Source organism: Saccostrea echinata, unplaced genomic scaffold (genome assembly GCF_033153115.1).
Source record: "Saccostrea echinata isolate AGI-Se365-2 ecotype Australia unplaced genomic scaffold, CSIRO_AGI_Sech_v1 ptg000066l, whole genome shotgun sequence".
NCBI classification, from domain to species: Eukaryota; Metazoa; Mollusca; class Bivalvia; order Ostreida; family Ostreidae; genus Saccostrea; species Saccostrea echinata.
In genome coordinates, this window is record NW_026889815.1 from 1,179,963 (window position 1) to 1,193,806 (window position 13,844).

At 34.2% G+C, this 13,844-nt stretch overlaps 1 long non-coding RNA gene and 1 pseudogene across 1 annotated transcript; one reads left to right on the plus strand and one right to left on the minus strand.

The window, feature by feature from the left end:
* Positions 1–1,725: 1,725 nt before the first annotated feature.
* Positions 1,726–3,400, minus strand: LOC133176134 (uncharacterized; annotated as a pseudogene).
* Positions 3,401–9,532: 6,132 nt separating this feature from the next.
* LOC133176141 (uncharacterized) lies at positions 9,533–12,930 on the plus strand. Its single transcript, XR_009719390.1, has 4 exons — positions 9,533–9,615; positions 10,946–11,198; positions 12,518–12,716; positions 12,858–12,930. It is a non-coding gene; the product is annotated as an uncharacterized LOC133176141 (long non-coding RNA).
* Positions 12,931–13,844: the final 914 nt, after the last annotated feature.

Genomic DNA, 13,844 nt, shown 5'->3' on the forward strand with positions numbered 1-13,844 from the left:
AATATGTACAGTAATTTGTCTCTTTTTCATACAAACTGAAATTTTAATATCCGTATTAATAAAGTTTTATTCTGTCATTACTCTGAATATGTATAGTTGTTTCATTTTCATACAAACTGAAATTGTAATATATATCAATGAAATTTGAAAACACAGTTGAGTCAATTGGAATCTGTTGCTAAAAATGTTATGGTTAAAATGAGAGGCCTGTGGCCCTTAATGGTCACCTGAGTACAATCCTGTAAATGATCCATGAAATTTAGACTATATAAGAGGACTATTTAGAAAATTTGTAATTATATGACCATTAAATCCATGAGTAGTCAATAAAGTTATCCATATATGCTATATATCAAAATTGGTTAGAATTCGTTCAGCAATTCAGAGATGATAAAAATATTGAGAAGTGTATGAGGGATGACGGACCAAGGAAATGTAGCTACAGGTCACCATAGTGATTCCACTGACCTACTATTACAAGTGGAGGTGATTGTAATAAACGGAATATAAGCCTTTGATGGCTGCCTTTTTCATTCACTCTGATGTAATTTGAGTAATCTCGCCTGAAAATCTTCGTTTAGGTACAATTAATCTTTCAGCATGCTCCCCACTGAAATTATCAAAATCAAATCATGGACCTTTTTATGCCCCCATAATCGATGTTTTGGGTGTATATAGTTTTTGTCCTGTCTGTTTTAACATTGCCTATAAATTTTGATTGGTTGGAACTATGACTTTCATGTGTCACAAGTGTATTCCTTGTGAGAAGTCCTTCCTTTGGATACCAACATATTTGACCTTGACCTTGGAGTTTGACCCACACTTTAAAAAGTTTAACATTGGCCATAACTTTTGAATGATTGGTGCTTGGGCTTTCATATTTCACAGGTATAATTATCGAGACAAGTCCTTTCTTTGTGTAACAACATTTTTCATCTCTTGACCTTGACCTTGGAGTCATACTTGCATTACAGACTTTAATCTTTGCCAAAAGCTGTCATGTGGAGGCATCAGTGTTTCACAAACACATTTTGTTTTGTTTTAAAAAAAGGTGAAAATAAATAACTTCAGTTCTCCATTATTGCATGGCAGGAGCTTTTTCAGCATTGACACAATGGTTTTCTCTTCAGTGACTTTAAAATACTCCAATTTTAAATGTAATTAAGTATATTAACAAGAAATGGTATATTAGTCTACTTACAAGACATTTACCCTACAAAATGTAGAGATTTTGAGAGTAGCTTCAAACCCCTGCCTAATTATCTGTTGCCCCTCTCCCCTCCCTTTTCAATTAAATCTAAGAACTACCACTGATCTACAATTTCTTACAAATTCCTTGTAAACACATACAAAATTAAGACTACATATAAACCAAATAAATTTTATATGCTGTAATAAATGCATCATAATACACATGTACAAGTGTTCAGAAGACTGGCACTGATACATCATTTATATCCTTATGATAAATATTGCATAATTTACAGTCTAATAGCAGATATGTTCCAATACACAACCTTAAGTTTTTTTCTATGAATAAAAAGTCCATATGCAAAGAAGTCATTGAAAATAAATGAGTAGCAATGCGAAAAAAAAAACCAAAACAAAAAAAAAACAAAAAAGTACAATTCAGATATGCCTCATTTGGATCACAATGTTTCAACAATACAAATAAATACTTGTGTCATATGGAATGTAATTTACAGAGACTATTGCCAGAAATCTTTATTCAAATCTGGACTTTTTCTGAAGTGCAATCTCTGCTGTTGGTGGTGGCGACTTTGGGGCAATAACCCGAGAAATTCTCCTGGGGTCTCTCTCTGCAAGTTCAGCAGGACGATGCATGCCTCCCTCCAACTCGAAACGCATTCGTAGAACTTTGAAAAAGATGTCACTGATATGACTGTAAGTCTTCTTCACCTTCCGCTCAAAAACTGTCCATCTACCTGACTTCTTTGAATATGTTCTGAAATACCTGAATTAGAATGCAAGTAGAATGTATTCACGAGCTATTAACCAAATTAGAGCAGCAATATTCTAACGGGAAATAAATATTTACCTAGGAGCACCATCTTCATGGGTTGCTGTGGGCAAATCAACTGCATAATTGTAGTCCAACGCTGCCAAAATATTCCTGGCTCGGTACACTGGGGGTGAGTAAGAAATTCTCTTGGATGCATACATGAGGATGTGATTATTGAAAATCTCCAAATTTGCTGTACTCCTTTAAAGGAATATTATGGATCATCAACTTGGCAGTTGAAGTATATGCAGTTTGTAAAACTTGTTTCAATTGAATATATTTATACCTAAAATTAAGGTAATAGTGGTTGTTGTTCAGGAATCGCTTGTCTAGGACAATCTTGGTCAATGCAGAGTGTGCAGGACTTCCTTTCTCAATCCAGGGTTTGTCTCTGTCATCATTCAGTTCCTCATGGGAACAAGCACCTGCTGCCATCCTTCCATAAGATAATGCCCATTCATGTTCATTTTGGACATGATGGAGCACTCCGACCCATACATCCTGTAAGAACAGATATCCTTGTAAATCATAAAAAAAGGTGCATTATCTAGGGACAGATTTTAAACTATTTAGTTCTATGGATCTCATTAGAACTAAGATTTTTGAGTAGGATTAATTAAGATATTAATCACTGCAGTTACCATCAATAAAAAGAAACAACAATCCATTACACAAGAGACATCCACTATTCATGTTCATTTATTTCTTAAATCTAAATGGAAAACACTTACCAGAAATTCTTCATATGTGCTTGCAACTTTGCAACAATGCCAAAAATGGTTCACAATATCTGCACTCCACTGCAAAAGTTCCTTACAACTCTTTTCTTGACCAGCCTACAATATTGTAAGTGTTGCATAAGAAAATTGTGTTGCATATTGCATAAGAAAAAATATGATAATAACATGATAATGTTGCCTTGTTTATATTTAAAACTGAAACATGTGAAAATATTACATCTTGCTAATTCAGAAGATAATTACCGCAATGATTTTCTTCCCCAGGTTTTTGGCTGCATGCCATATATCATGCGAGTGCTTGATTTGAGAGTACTGGCGTTCTGTAGATAAAATACATTGAATGAATAGTGTATAATCAATTACATCATATATACTGACATACTATCAAATATTTGGCTTGTTACCTGTTTTCGATTGTGATATTCATTGTAAAATACGAAACCCTAAGGGAACTTACTCATTAGTGCACCAATCTGTAAATGTGCATCAGTCACCACCTCTTTGACATTTAAACTGCTTTGCACATCATCAAGTGCCCTCTGGAAACCTGACTTCTCCATACTTGTACTTTTTTTCCTGTTTCTCGCTTGTCTAAAGTCTCCAAGGCCACAATTTTCTTTGATTCCATTTCCATCATTGTGTATGTGCAGTACTGAGCACAATGTCCTGGGCTGTCCATGCGCCCATCTCCTGTACAATGAAATTGCATTCATAGAAAATAACCATTTTCAAATGCATATGCATGTATTAATATAGAAATTTGAAATAAGAAAGAAATGGACCTACCCAGCACCACAACATCTCTGTCGACAAGCTCACTTCGTACTCTTTCTTGGTGTTCCTCCCACTTCTCTTCAATTGCAGGAACAAGGTATGTCCGCTGTATGCGCGTGAAGGCAGACTGGCTTGGAAGATGCAGATTCATGATTTTGCCCATCAGTTCTACCTTACTAAAATTGTTTCCAGAGCACAGAATTGCTGCTGACACAACCAGGTCCCCACTGTGTAGACCTCTATTAAGCACTGGCTGGGAGCACCACCTATGTTTAATGTGTCTGTTGGAACATGACTGTAGAAATAGAAAGAAATGTATAAATAAAATTGTTTCTCCTTTGAAACAATTAGAAATGATTATGTACTACAAACCTATGTTCCACATTACATTCAGGTCTTAAAAATGGATACCTATAGACCATTTGGAGTAATCCTCATCATGCTCATTGTCAGTGTACATATATATATATATGTATTGCAAAAATAATGTTAACCATTTAATATTATTTCACTGATATATGTGTATTCATTTATGCCATCTTAGATAAGCATAAAGTATGAAAATTGGATACCAAAATTGTTAAAGAAGTAAGATTGCTGCAAAAGCACTTACCCAAACAATGTACATTGCAGATCCAACATACTTAGTAGAAATTACAACTTGTTCAGAACATCCCTTCACTAAACATCTTTCATCAATCTTTGTTTTGGCCAACATCAGGAGTTGATCTTCATATGCTACAAATTTTTCTGCTTTGAAAACTTTATCAAACCCCTCCATTGTCAACACTTGGGTGATTCCTGGACCAGAGTAGTATTCAGATGTCTTATCCTCCATCTCAGGCTCCTCAAATCCATACACCATGTCACATCCAGCTACATCTTCAATATCAGAGCAACCTTCATCACTGCAGGGAGAAAGATTACCCAAATATTATACTCTTTCCTAGTTGTAAACAATAATAAAACTGTAAATTCTTCGATTAAAAGGTCATATGAAGTCTCAGCTCTTTCTCTAGTTTCAATCATATAAAGAAGCTTAATTTCCTAAAGTTAACATACCCTAGAGTCAAATCATAATCTGGCACATAATCCTCATCAAGTGCTTCTTCCTCCTCCTCATCAGAGTCTTTTGCAAGGCTGATACTTAAACTAGGTTAAAACATATGAAATAAAACTTTAGCATACTTTTAATCAGCATTGTCTTACATTGGCGCCATAATACTCAACTGAGTTACTTAGGCTCTACAACTTTTCTTCCAAATAAGATTTTCATCAGATTTTTTCTCCTCTTATTACTATTAAAACATTTACATCTCTAAGAATCATTTCACACATTTTTAAACCACTATTTGCTTTATTTCCTGTTACCTAAATGGGTCAAAAAATGATGATGAAAATGTCTTCTTTTTCATCGCAGCCCTGCTAGATGGCTGGGTGGGCTGTTGACTTGTACTACGATGACCCATGAAAGATGCAAGTTCTTCAACTCCAGACTCTGCTGTCTCTGTAGTACTACAATTTTCATGATGACTAGTATACTATAGTCTGAATTTATAAGAGGTGCAAAAATGCAAGTCAAAATCACAGTATCAGATATAGCATAATGTAAATCACATGCATAGAACATGCCATAGACAATTAAAAATAAATTTATGCTTTCTTCTTTATATGCACATTGCATACTATATTCACAATATCTAATTCTTAAGGGAAATAAAAACAGAAATGCCCAATGAAGCACTTTCAATAATAAATTGTATTCTTCTGAATTGACCTGCTAATATAATTAAACCCATGCATATTCTGTAGAAGTAGATAAAAATTAATACCTTCCATTCCCTTTCATGTCTGAAGAAATATCTGACACTGTTAACTGTGGAATTCTAGGTAGGAAAGACTTAGCAGGAGTTGATGTCTTCATGTGATGTTCCTTGTTATAGGAGAAGTGACAAATACTATTTTTTAAAATTCCATATTTCATAATTAAAAAAAAAAACTATTAAAAAATCTAAAATGCAATGTACAAAATTATATTGATTAAAAGTTATTAGTTTGATGGCACCTGACTTTCTATAACACCCTACAATTTCTTTATTTAACATTAATAACATTATTCTGCCCCCCTTCAGGGGCCCCATTTTTGTTTTCGGCAATTTCAGAGCGAAATTTGCTTAGACACTGAACTTTTCGTTACACATATGAATGAAATGTAATTTTCTATATTTCCTTCATGATAAATACGCTTCAGCTAGCCCACAACATATTTTTGCGGCCTGAAAAATGACAATCTCCACTTACTGATAACTGATGAGAAACCCCGCAAGTTCTGGGTTCGATTGCAGTCCAAGCGCTTCCCGCAAGTCGTTCCATTCTTCTATGTGATCTCCAATATATATTCGTTGGCTTCCTGTCTTTTTTTCTAGTTCAGATCTCTTCTTTTTACGTTGAGAGTCTGTGAGAGATTTAGGTCGACCACGTTTTCGTAGGATCTCCATCATGCAATTTGTTTACAATGCAACTGCACATGCGCAAGGTTCGCATTTCTCTTTATTTTTTGTGTGACCTAACAAAAATTACTTTTTTAACTTTTAAATTTTGATATCTTTTAAAAGAAAAAGACTTTGAGGATATAATTTGACGAAAGTTGAAACAATTTATGGACAATTATTTTTCAAGAAGAAAACGAATATTTTTTTGGCGATTAGAATCGGACTAAGCGGCTTTAAACTAAAATGAGTAATAAAATATTTCTACGATATAATTTTCTTACCGAAGCCTATCGGTGTTAAAAATTCTAATTTCATTATATATCATTTCTTTCAAAGACATTGTTAAAATATTTTTTTTTTCAATCCCTCTGCTTCTTTTACAGATGCTAAACATTATTTTAAATATTAAATTTTAAAAGATATTTATTCAAAGACGGTTTGAGAATGAATGCCCTTATCATTTCATACTTTTCATATAATTTCTCAATGCTGAAAATTACAGTTAAAGTTGTGGATTACTGTTGCATGCATACAGGGATCTAGAGGAGGGGTCGGGGGGGGGAGGGTCCAGACCCCCCCCCCTAGAATTTGCAGAGTTATTATAAGTATTTACTGAAGCAAATAAAAAATGACTTTGGACCCTCCTAGAAAACGTGGACCCCATCATCACAACCACGAAATAGGTGTTTTTCACGTTTGGGAAATATATTTTACGTTTTTTTTTTTTATTTTTATGCCCCCGTATCGAAGATTCGGGGGTATATAGTTTTTGCCCTGTCCGTCCGTCTGTCAGTATGTCTGTCCGTTTGTCCGCAAAAACCTTTAACCTTGCCCATAACTTTTGATTGGTTGGAGCTATGGCTTTCATATTTCATATGTGTATTTTTTGTGACAAAACTTTCTTCGGGTACCACCACATTTGACCTTGACCTTGGAGTTTGACCCAGTTTTGTAAACTTTTTACCAAACTTTAACCTTGGCCATAACTTTTCAACGATTGAAGCTAGGGCTTTTAAACTTCACACGTGTAATCCTTGTGACAAGACCTTCCTTTGGATACCAACACCTTTGACTTTTGACCTTGACCTAGGAGTTTGACCTACTTTTGGAAAAACTTTAACCTTGGCTATAACTTTTGAACGGTTGGTGCTAGGGCTTTCATACGTCAGGTGTGTAATTCTTGTGACAAGACCTTCCTGTGGATACCAAAAACTTTGACCCTTTGACCTTGATCTTGGAGTTTAACCTACTATTGGAAAACTTTAACCTTGTTCATAACTTTTGAACGTTTGGTGCTTCGGCTTCCATATTTCACCTGTGTATTTCTTGGGAGAAGACCTCTCCTTGGGCACCATTAATTTTGACCTTGACCTTGATGTTTGACATACTTTTGGAAAAAAACTTTTACTTTTTCCATATCTATTCAATGGTTGCTGCTTATGGCGTGTAAAACGTTGCTTTATTCAACAATCTTGTGATGTATGTTCAAAATCTTGTGATGTATATTCAAAATCTTGTGATGTATGTTCAAAATCTTGTGATGTATATTCAAAATCTTGTGATGCATATTCAAAATCTTGTGATGTATGTGCAATATCTTGTGATGTATATTCAAAATCTTGTGATGTATGTTCAAAATCTTGTGATGTATATTCAAAATCTTGTGATGCATATTCAAAATCTTGTGACGTATGTGCAATATCTTGTGATGTATATTCAAAATCTTGTGATGTATGTTCTATAATCTTGTGATGTATGTGCAAAATCTTGTTATGTATATTCAAAATCTTGTGATGTATGTTCTATAATCTTGTGATGTATGTGCAATATCTTGTGATGTATATTCAAAATCTTGTGATGTATGTTTATAATCTTGTGATGTATGTGCAAAATCTTGTTATGTCTATTCAAAATCTTGTGATGTATGTTCTATAATCTTGTGATGTATGTGCAATATCTTGTTATGTATATTCAAAATCTTGTGATGTATATTCAAAATCTTGTGATGTATATTCGATAATCTTGTGATGTATGTTCAATAATCTTGTGATGTATATGCAAAATCTTGTGATGTATGTTCTATAATCTTGTGATGTATATGCAATAATTGCATTGTGGGTAATATTCGACTTAATTTCAATAACCTTTTGTAAAGACATTTTTCATTGGTCTCCAAAGTGAAAGTAGAAACGCTGTGAAAAGGAGAGTCCTCAGTCCGGGCGTAGGGTCTGTAACTTTATTTTACACTGATAAAATCGATAACTTTTGCGCAAATCTGAGAATCCTGTTACCAGTGTACATGTCCTAAAGTTTTTGTACAACGAGGAAATTCTGCATGTCCATCCAGGCGTAGATGAAAAGAAAGTTGTACAAAGTCACTTTAGGTATAGGTACGTATAGGAGTGCACTTTTGATAAAAAAAGGAATCATCATGATCATAAACATTTTTTTTATGAGAAAGTGATTGTACGCGTACATGATTACGCATTTTAGATTAACCCTTTTAAATTGTAAATTTACTTTTCCATGACTTTTTCATCGAAGAAATGAATGTAGCCCAATATTTTTTCTTTGACCGAAGTATCAAACAAAAATTTTGATGGAAAACTTTTTCATCCTACGCGTATTGATGACGTTTTCTGTCCAAATTTTTCTTTGATACTTCGGTCAAAAAAATATTACATTCATTTATTAATTTATTTTACCCCCCCCCCCCCCAGAGGTGGGTGGATCAAGGCAGGTCTTTACTTCCAAATTTTCACTATGATTTTTATATTTTTTTTTATTCCAGTTAACTCTAGTTACGCAGTATCTGCTTGTACTGTGAATGCCCATTGGATAACTTCATACGACATCATTTTGAAACAACCTCTGCACCTCTGTTGTATGGGTAATTATAAAATATGTATTAAGATTTACATGAACAGTACTTATAATTTAAATGAACATCTACTTCTGTTGTAAAGTGAAATTAATTTGATTTTTTTTCCTCGATCAGTTAAGAGGTTAAAATGGAAACTGTATAAATTAACGGAATCAGTTAATCATTCTTGTGTATTCTGTACTAATTTGTTTTAATGAAATTAATTATAATTATTATACTCCCCGGTTGAAAAGTTGGGGGGGGGGGAGGTTTAATGATGGGGGTGTCCGTCTATCTGTCTGTCTGTCTAGCTGTCCATCTTTCTGTACAACCATCCATTAATATATATATACTTTGGGGTACCCATTTCTTATCAGCATCTCCTCTTATACCACTGAATGAAATTTGATGAGACTTTTACAAAATCTTTGTTACATATATTGCCATTTTGCAACCCCTATTTTACTTTTAATCGGACACATATTTCAGGTTTCCCATAGCAAAATATGGACTTTGCCATTATAATAACATGGGAGGCAGGGGGTATCATTTTGTGAGCTCAGTGCTCACAGTACCTCTAGTTTATTTTTATTTTCATTTTCAGATATAAATGCATGCTGTGTATGTAAAACATATGTGGCTTAAAAATCTGAAGACATCAATGAGAAGGAACACAAAAACCATGGTGCATAAGTTATGTCCAACAAGTCCTTTAAAATACAGGTAAAAATTACAGTACATTAATGAGCAAAAATTTCTACTTTTAAGGATCCTTCAATCACTTTTCAACAAACAAACAAATTATCCTTGCTATTTTTGTCTCACCTGCAAAGCAGAGTGACACTTAGGGATCACTTTACCCGGTGTCTGTCTGTCACACATTGGATTTGATATTTTGCACAAATTATTTGCATCGCACAATGACTTTTGTAAAATACCATAGTTACAAACTTTGAGACCATTGAATGTGACCTTTGACTACTTTTTTTAAATAGTTCATAATGAATGTATCCGGTTAGGCTTTTGATATTTAAGAGGTAAGTCTATGCTATTTAGTATGTGCACTGATTGTTGTCAATACCAACATTATGTGAACAGTCTACATGTCCTTGATCTTTGACCTACTTCGCAAAAAATACTCCAGACATTTAATTCAACATACATGTATGCCTTTTGAGTTTTGAGAGGTAGGGTATCGATAATTAATCAGCATTTATGCCTGTTTATGAGCTCATGATACTGCACTTGCTGGATTATGTACAGTTACCACACACATTGAAATTTAAATACTCATATATTTCTATCAAAGTCTTACACACTTGACTATTCATGGATTTTTTTTTCTTAGCAGAACTATAATGCTAGTAGGAAATAAATTGCTGACCACTCTTAAGATTATTTACACTTTTAATGATGCAATATAGGGAAGGTTACACTTCTTTGAAACACTCTAATAATATTATTCTGTATATTTTAAATTAAAATAAAAGAGCATTAGATATGTCATTTGATAATAAGTACAGGATTTTCCTTAGAAAGATACTGGCAAGACTTGTCAGGTTTATTGTTAAAAATTTGGAACATTGTATGAATGATTTTTTTTTAGCTCACCTGACCTGAAAGCGTAACTAAGCATCTCATGTATTGTGATGAGGTTTTGAAATTTCTGAATGTACAAATCATGACCCCTGGATGGTAAGATGGGGCCTTTCAATTGGGGATAAAAGTCTTTAAAAATCTTCTTCTACTGAACAACTTACTAGGAAAAAAAATGAAACTTTATAGAAAGCTTCCTGAGGTAGTGTAGATCGATTCTAATCTGTTTTAAATTAATAACTTGTTGCCTCTAGGGGTAGGGTTGGTCCATAACGGGGGATCAAAGTTTTGCATGGAACTATGTAAGATTTTTTTTTTTTGAATGAAAAGTAACACATTAGAACCATTAATTAGCAAACATTCCCAATTTTTAATACTTTTTTAAAATTATGAACCACAGGTTATAGAGTTAAAATATTAATTGGCATCATCAACTAAATGTTTTTAATATTTTCAGCTATGGATTGGATTCAGCAGCCAGAGTCACATGAGCACCAGATCCTTCTTGCTCCTATGACAGAGGGTCCTTGACTTGTGTGAAATTTACTGAAGCAGATGCTCCATTTGTCTGGTTATGCTATGCAATGATTCTGTCCAAATACTACAGAGGCACCAAAAGGGTATTGAACAAATCTTATGGGGGAAGTCATGAGGACACAAAGGATAACTGTCTCCAACTTTGAAGCTGTGCTTAATTTTAAGTGAAAAAGGTAATGCATGTGCACATCTGCAAATGGGTGTCTGAACTTGTATAGAAAAAGTATGTGTAGCCATGTACAAACAATTTAAGGGCCCTCTATACACTGCACACTAAAGAGTTCTGATTTGTGGTATTTTTATGCAGATAGAGTAATCTGCCCTTTGATCTAGAATAAGATAAATTGACGTGTACAGTTTATTTCTTAATTTGTGATCAAATAAAGCATTTATAACATTTTAATAGGCTAAGATGAATAGATTGAACACTTTAATTTGCTGGTATTTTGCCCATTTAAGTAAACAACAGTGATTTTTGTTCATCAGTACTTCATTGTCTTTGAACATTTTTCCTGGGGGTAAATGCAAGGTAAACTATGTTGAACATGTAATAGATAAGCTCAACATTTACACTTCTTCACACAATTATTTTCTCAATGTCTCCAAAAAATCTTTTCCTTTAGTGTATAGAGGGTCCTTAATGCAGTGAAATTTAAATTTTAGTGTAATGTTATATATTTATATGTTTATGAAAAAATCAATGAATTTAATCAGATAAAACTGTTTTGTTTTATGCAAAAACTAATTAATTGCAGACTAGCTGTTTTTACCTCACCTGAGCTGAAAGCTCAAGTGAGCTTTTCTGATCACCCGTTGTCCATCCGTCTGTCTGTCTGTCTGTCTGTCCGTCCGTCTGTAAACTTTTCACATTTTCAACATCTTCTCAAGAACCACTGGGCCAATTTTAACCAAACTTAGTACAAAGTATCCAAGGGTGAAGGGGGGTTTAAATTGTTAAAATAAAGGGCCAAGTCCCCTTACAAGGGGAGATAATCACGAAAAGACAAAAATAGGGTGGGGTCATTAAAAAAATCTTCTTCTCAAGAACCACTGGGCCAAAAAAGCTGACACTAATGTGGAAGCATCCTGGGGTAGTGTAGATTCTAAATTGTTAAAATCATGACCCCCAGGGATAGGGTGGGGCCACAATATGGAATCCAAGTTTTACATTGAAATATATAGGAAAAATCTTTAAAAATCTTCTTCTCAAGAACCACTGGGCCAGAAAAGCTGAAACTTATGTGGAAGCATCCTCAGGTAGTGTAGATTCTAAATTGTTCAAATCATGACCCTCGGGATAGGGCGGGGCCACAATAGGTATTACTTTCACTGTGACCTTGACCTCAATATCTCTCATTTACCTCATCTTTAACAAAGAAGCAAAGCACATTTCTTTTCATGTTGCATTACATTGAACACTTGGCAGGGCATTCATGTACTATGGGCATGGTTTTAGTTTTCAGTGATTGAAATATTTTGGTTTACTTTTCAGGAATTTGGCTTGATGGATTGATTGGGTGCTTAAGGTGTTTCACATAATTTAGTTCTGCATCCCCCTCTCTGTGAAGTATCTTACCAGACTCTGTATGCTAGGACAGCAATTTCCAAGTTTGTGCAAGTCAAGTGTACCTACTCTGCTGCATTATTAACAGCTGAAGATGCAGTCCATTATCTGAAAGACTTATACTTAGGTACATGTTATTGTTTATAATATTATAAAAAGGTTTATTACTCCAGTGCTCCTTTGGGCTATCACCGACTACTTGGCGAAATTTATCTGTAAAAAATTTACCTTAGTTTACATAAATTCTAATTATATTTTCATATTTCAGAATACGGGAAAGATTCTTTACATCTGAAAACTGACCTTGCCTACCACCACCAGATTCAAGGTCAACACATGTGTAACAAGACATGTTGCATCTTCTTGGTTGGGACCCTGGTCAACAATGTCATTAATTATTATAAGAATTGTGTAGGATAAGGAATGTACCAAAAATATTGCACTGCTATAAATTTTTACTATAGTACCTATATTCCAGCACCAAGAGAAAACTAGAAACTTTGACAAACTATGTTGGTCTCTGTTCTGTTCAGTAATTGATATGACAGTGTAAATCTGAGATAAATAAAGCGAAGGAGATTTTGTAAAAAAAAAAAAAATAATAAAATTTCAATTCAGTACCTTTTTAGTGCATGGACATACAAAATTTGGTAGTAAATTCCATACACGTGTAGTTCAGTGACATGTAAAAATACACTTTCTGCATAATGTCTAATTTTTAATCATTCATTTGTAAAACATGACCAATTAAATATTGCAACAAGTAACCTGTGTATTTAAAATACTTATATTGTCAAAGGAATAAGTGAAGTACTCATTGCCATTGATTGCTGTCCAACTGATAAGTGTGTTTGTTTTTATGTTGTTTAATGTCCCTCTCGAGTATTTTTCACTAATATGAAGTTCCACCACTTGCCAATGGAGAGCTGAAAATTTTGTCCTATGCTTGGCACTTAGGGCCATTGAGCAGGGAGGGATCTTTTTCATACCAGCACCTGCTGTGACACGGGACCTCGGTTTGTACGGTCTCATCCGAAGGACCGGTCTCCACGTCCCACAGTGGGATTTGAACTCACGACATAAGGATCAACTCCTTACTTGGGGACTCTAGAGCAGATGCTCTAACCACTGCACCACACAAATCTAGAGCAGATGCTCTAAGCACTGCGCCATGCGGGCAACCTGATGAGTGCAAGAATTTTTTAAAACACATAAAATGGTAAATTTCACTCTTAACCAATAACGAATCTACAAA